Source organism: Doryrhamphus excisus, chromosome 21 (assembly GCF_030265055.1).
Source record: "Doryrhamphus excisus isolate RoL2022-K1 chromosome 21, RoL_Dexc_1.0, whole genome shotgun sequence".
Taxonomy (NCBI): domain Eukaryota; kingdom Metazoa; phylum Chordata; class Actinopteri; order Syngnathiformes; family Syngnathidae; genus Doryrhamphus; species Doryrhamphus excisus.
In genome coordinates this window covers 2,037,516-2,044,098 of record NC_080486.1, presented here as the reverse complement: position 1 = coordinate 2,044,098, position 6,583 = coordinate 2,037,516, and the positions used below count along the sequence as shown (strand labels likewise).

The 6,583-nt window shown below is 40.3% G+C and overlaps 1 long non-coding RNA gene across 2 annotated transcripts in view; it reads left to right on the top strand.

The window, feature by feature from the left end:
- The first annotated feature begins 3,670 nt into the window (after window positions 1-3,670).
- Window positions 3,671-6,583, top strand: part of LOC131108463 (uncharacterized) — a 55,894-nt gene continuing 52,981 nt past the window's right edge. The window contains exon 1 of one of the 2 annotated variants that reach the window (XR_009120463.1): window positions 3,671-3,737. This is a non-coding gene — a long non-coding RNA (uncharacterized LOC131108463). The remainder of the gene's footprint in view (window positions 3,738-6,583) is intronic. The other variant, XR_009120464.1, reaches the window with a different exon arrangement.

Here is a 6,583-nt window from a genome sequence, read left to right as displayed (position 1 = left end):
TAGCTAGTTGTTTTGCTAGCTTCCTGCTTTGTTGGACTCTCAAGCCTTTTTGCTTCGGTCTTAGTTTCGGTAAACCACGCATATTGAACAGTATTATGGATTTATTTTATATATGACTGCATTTGTTTTTAATATTTTACTATGTAAGAATAGCTGAAAATTAAGATGAGGCTGCCACAAGTATTACTATTTGACTGCAGTCAAATAAAAGCATGGATGAGTCCCTATGTATCTTTAAATGATAACATTGGGCATCATTCAAGTCCTTTGGTCTTGGAGTTCAAGTGATAGGCCTTATTACGTGCCGTGTCTATGTGGGAGGACCACTTCAGGTACCCAGAAAACCGAAGGTGTCCACATCAGGCAACATGCTGTTGGAGATTGATTCGCCATAGTCTTGAGCGGGTTCAGCTCAAGATGGTTCTGACCCTCTGGTGGGGTCCACCTCCCATCAAAACAGACTCCTCACAGTCCCCAATTGGCTTCATCTGCAAAAGTTTCACAGAAGATTATCCCGAGGTGCTAAATGAAGAAATTAATTTTATATTGCGTAATGTTTTATGCACAATTGCGTACATGGCTCGGGTCATCTCCCAACCGGTTTGCTGGTTCGATTCTCAGTCGGTTAATAGATTTCAACCCATTACTTGGATGTTTCAACTTGCCCGCTTCAGCGCAATTCAACGCAATTTCTCCTGAAATTGCTTCATGTAGTTAATAATCAATACCGCCAACGTCGCTTTGCTGGTTTCTATGTTTCCATACAAACGCTACACACCTTCTCATTCAATAACATCAAGAAATGTGACATTGATTAATGGCCCTTAATGAAAAATAATCACGACGCACTCAGCCATTGAAGTGCCCCTACTTTTCTTTTCGACAACTTCTAATGCAACTTTTCAGTCTTGAGTCATATTCGGAACGCCGGTGTTTAAAGCGAATATGCAAATGCGCACCAGAGCTTAGAGTTGCGGCTAATTTGTAACATGCTTTGTACCTTGCCTTTCGGTTATTGCTTGTCTGAGTATGAATATGATTTCCATATTTTTTGCCAGACAGGCCGCTAATAGGGAAATACAATTTTAGATTGCCTGAGTGTGTGTATGTGTGAGCGCTGTGTTTTTTTTTTTTTTTTTCATTATTAGGTCGCCTTGAACTGATGTTGTTTGATTCTCACAATAATAAAAGCAGATAGTCCAGTGCCCTATTAAATGATCACATAAATTCTGCAAGAGCCAAGACTGTAAAGAGCTCGGCGTGCAGCTTATACAGGCACAATGCTGCGGACAAGCAATCAAAAAGCACTTAAAATAAATGCAGGGAAGACAAATCTGGCGTTGGCCAAAGCAACGGCTAGCGCGAGGGGCTGGGTTTGTTGAATTATGATCAGGAAATTTTCTTGGCATTAGACAGCAGATGGCTGAGCGACTGTGTATTGATATGACAGGCTGCCATTACTTATATAGATTAAAATGGAAAGAAGATAAATGGTTTATATAATGGAGTGAGATAAGGAGGCGTACGCTCGGATCAAACATTCTCTGTTTACACCCTCAAATACTGCAATGAGAGAGTCGCTAATGTATGTTGCAACACAAGAAAGACGACACGGTTATCCTTTTTGGCTCGCATTATTTACGAGTGCGTTTCATTGAAAAAGTGTTTTTGTCACACAGATTCCCTCTCTGAGAAGCGCCGTTCTATCAAGTGTCCCGAGGTGGAACTCAATGTCGTTTTTTTTTTTTTTGTGTCATATTCACAAGGGCGCACCGAGCAGCAATCTGCCACCCGTCCAACAAACAGCTTGTCTTTGATAGTCGGCAAATCTCTCTGGAAGTGTCCTCAAATTTCAGACTTGTCAAGGCTGTTTTGTCTTCATAATCCTCTTTGTGTTCCGTTGCCACCGCATCATCCTCTCTAGGAAAACAACGCCGACACTGTTTGCTTTATTCATGCTAGCGAAACACCACCGAGTAAATACACCTTTCTTAGAATCACCCTTAAAAAAAAAACACACACAAGTTTGACAATGGCAATGCAGAACCGTGAATGGGGGCCGTGCACAAGAAATGCCCTCCCTCCCCAAGCTGACAGATTTGGAGCACTTTTGCAAGGAACTGGTACCATCAATTTCATGAATTGTTGAACATTTATTCTTGAATTACCTAACTTTGGCTATTATAGCATGAGGCGTACATAACATAATATGGGGTAAAACGTCAAAACAAACTAGCACAACACAAGATAACATCACATCACATCGAATAATATAATGTTATATAACATAGCATAACATGTCAGCTAACATAACAGATAAATCAATTAGCTACTGTAAATAATTCCAATGTTTTTTAGGCTTTATGGTATTTAACATCTGCATCACAGCAGCTCCAGGCTAGGGTGTGACAGGGGGGAACACAGAATCAAGCTTTTCACAATAAAGTTCTCTAAAGAAGTGACATTTTATTGGATATTTGGGTTCTTATTGTGTTTATTTCACATTTCATAATGTTTATGGCATTTTTGGTGGCTTTTTTTCTTGATTGCAAAGTGTAGTACTGTTGGAGTATTTGTTTATTATGACTATATTTGACTACTTTTTCTAAATCCACGGTAGTTGTGTGATACCAATACCCTGCCAGTTCATCTGGCCAGGTAGAGGAGGGTGCAGACACACACACACACACACACACACACAAACATATGGCCCTGACATACATGAATGGCTGCCAACAAGGTCAGATGTGCGAGACTCACTCAAGAGCAGCCAGACCTTCATGAAGGTCATAAACAAAACAGGCACATGTGTGAAACACCAGTAGTCCGTATTACAAATTTTGCATTATATCATTTATGTATTATATTGTATTATTGGTCATTAAATTTTGTCACTTTTTTTTTTTTTTAAATAAACCATCCAACCTTAGCATAATTGGATTCTCTGGCGAAAATCCTAATGAAATATATCCAAAGTGAGAAGAATCTTAATATAGAGTAGCTGTGATAGTCCAGTGAAGTATTATAATTACCTCTACTTTGGCTGCTTAGTTTGTTAGAGCGCTCGTTGGCAAACATTCAAGCCCATACAGCTAAATAATGAACACAAAAAGATAAGCAGGGGTGAACGAGTGGGAGGAGGCGAGAGTGGGAGACGCATCTCGATGCCAGGTCAGCATTTTTTTTTTTTTTTTTAGATGTAGGCAGAGGCGAATGAAAGAGATCCCACACATAGGCAGAGAGTTATGGTAATGTTCCGTACCCGAGCCTTTTACAGCGACCACCATCAGCCTGATATGTTAATAGGCACAATGGGAATTGGGTTTGATTAAATGTCAATGCCTTAAGGGGCCGGGGACCAAGCTAGCTGGAGTGCAGAAAGATATGCCCATTTCTCAGGCAATTGGGTCCTTGGCCACGCATGCTGGAAGGACGGCGGTTGGTCACACCGTGCGGGACAGCTAAGGTCGATTCGAGTCTCGGAGGATCCACTCCTGACGTGTTTGTGATTTACGCCATAACAGAAAATTGAGGGGGAAAAGGGTTAGAGGGCCTTTCTGTCCTTCTTCTTGGATGTTGAATATACTATGACTTACTCTACATAATACAAATACAAAGCTCACTGTGTTTTTTTTTTTATGCTTTGAATTCCAGCAATGTCTATACAACACCACCAGGTGGCGCTTCCTCTCTCTTTCCTGTTCCCCTTCGTTACCTGCCTGTCAAGCGTCTTAAAGGTGAGTCATTTTAATATATGTGGTTTTATTTAGTTTTATTTGACAGTAGCTTTATACGTCTATATCAGAGGTAGGGAACCTATGGCTCGGGAGCCAGGTAGGGCTCTTTTGATGACTGTATCTGGCTCTCGAGCATTTACCACAATAAAAATGTATGTTTGCTAACATTTTAAAGTAAACATCACAGAAATCACTGTTAAAAATAATATTAAAAATCAAAACTTTCTTATGCATTTTAATTCGTCCATCTCTTTTCTACTGCAATATGGCCGACCATATCCATCTTTCCTGATGATATTTTCCAGGTCAAACACCAAAACTTGATTATTACTGGGTAATGCTGTAGTCTACCTCGGTCATTGAGATGTCAAAAAAACATGTAAATGTAAACTTTCCTCCTTTAGTCAAATAGCTAAAGCTGCAGAACCAAGCCTTCTGGTGAAGATGGCCAAAAGAATGAAATACGTGTACTGAATACGGTTCAAAACTATGCAGCAGCAGAAGTTGCATTAATGGCAGCAAGTATTTGATTTATTATTAGACACTGCGCTGCTCACGAAAGTGTGCTGGCCACACCCCCTTGGCGTGGGGTAGTGTGCCTGGTCTACGTAATTAGAGCCCATTATATCTAAAACTGTTGGTCTTACATAAAAATGCACACATTTTATTGCATTCAATGTTTAAAAAAATGTATATGGCTCTCACAGATACACATTTTAAAATATCTGGCCTTCATGGCTCTCTTAGCCAAAAAGGTTCCCGACCCCTGGTCTATATCCTGAATTCCGTATCCATTCATACCAAATAAATTCATTTTTTTTGCAAAAAATGCATTTTTTTTCCTCATTAAACTGAAGGACAACAGAAAAAAAAATGGTGTCCCATGGGTGTGTTTTCCATCTTTGTGTTTTTGTGTATGTGTGCGGGTCCGCCCATGCAAATAGGCGAGCATCCGCTCTAGGTGATTTATCTCTGCAGGTGTTGTATGTGATGCTGAATGAACGTAGTGTCACTAGCGTTTGTACTCTCATCTCCCTTTTCACGAGGGTCCATTGAGGGCATTGAGAAGGTAAACGTGTCCGGTATCATAAAAGGTGTATGATTGCGCTTGAAAGAGACGAAACACATCCTGTCTTAATTAAGAGCAGAAAAGAAAGATCCTCGCCAGGCAGCGCAGAGCGGAAGCCTGAATGGAAAAGTAAAAGGGTCATTATCAGAGAGAGGATCCACTTCCTGGTGGTCTTTTGTGTCCTAAATTGGGGTCCATTCAGCGTCGCATTGAGGTTGAACTCTCGGCCGCTTCTCTTGAGACTACTTTCTTTTGCACTGCTTTGGCTTTTCTCATAGAAGTAACTGAGAAAGTGGGGGGGGGGGCTGAATCCACATTTCATCACACTTGTTGTCTCCCCTCCGGAGGAAGAGTAAATAGCTTTCTCCTTCTCCTCCCACGGGAGACCTTTTCCCCTCCATTTCTTTTGTTTTTTTTGTCTTGGAAACGAGAGAGTGGCCAGTGAATTAATCAACTTTTTGGATCAGCAAGCAGGTCACCGGCGTGGGCACCTCGTTCATCCTTCTCAGGCCGATACACTTGATGAATCAGAGGTCACGTTCTTGATATGAATTCATATGGCTTGTATTCCCCCACTTTGGTGTCAACGTTATTCATTTCTTCCAATAGGTCGGATGAAAACCGAGGCCGTTTTTCCTGTCGGAAATAACGTAAATCTAGTTTATTCATTCTAGAAATATTACCAAAATAAATTGTATAAATAATAATGGCAGTTTTACATGTGAAATCATTCATTAAATGGAAAAAGTCATTGGCAAAGTATTTTTCTTGACTCCAACATTGTTTCTCACCTTATATCAAATCTTTGGCCCCATGGTGGGTTGTTTTGTGGTGATTATGAATAAAAAATGCACTTGTTTTGGCGTTCAATGGAATGGTAAAGTACAGTGAAAACGGACTAATGTGTTCCAATCACAAAGACTATTTATGAAACCCGGGCATTCAAAAATCCACCTCTGATAATTATCTTTTTTTGTTGTTGTTGTTATTGTCCACGCCCAAAATTGCTGGATCATCAGATGGCTTTTCCCTTATATGAAATAAGAACAATGCACAAATCCGGCATATACTGTACAAGAGTTGTGTGTTTCTGGAAGTGTACAATTTGGTGTTGATCTAAATTTCGGATTATTAGGCTATTGTATGCTTGCTACTTAAAGCTATTCTTGTTCAAGATTTTTTTTTTCTGAAAGTTTCCTTCCATAATGATCCACAAGCCTCAACGCTTGCCAGGTTTCTCATAAAAAAAATCTGCACAGATGCTGCCATTTTAAGAGGCGGTGAATGGGTATCTTTACAATGTAGTTTGCTTCTACTTCTCATTGGTGCATAATTATTCACTCTGTGCTTCAGCTTTTTCTCTCTCTCAAAAAAAGCAATATGAGACCAAGCATGACTAACATGTATGCCCTGTAGAGGGCAACATTGTCTGCGCTGATAGATGGAGTGCTTTGACAGCTCCTAATATAACCTCACTTCTGACCAGTGTAGTATATTGTCAAAGTGCTGGTGGAACAGCAACTCGCATGATGTCACATGAAAACTTGTTTTTGTACGTTTTCATCACTGCACACATCATTAATGACATGCTTCTATCTTAATTAAAAAAAACTCTTTCAGTGCCACCACATGGCCCCTCCTGCCAAGACTGGTACCTCATAATTTCATATTGACATTGCCATTATTAGGGTTAGCTCGCAGGGCTCCACTACACCTCCGTTTTAGTCCTTTGCTCTGTCGTTCCTTCAGCAAACGCTTAAGAGCAACAAATGGGAAA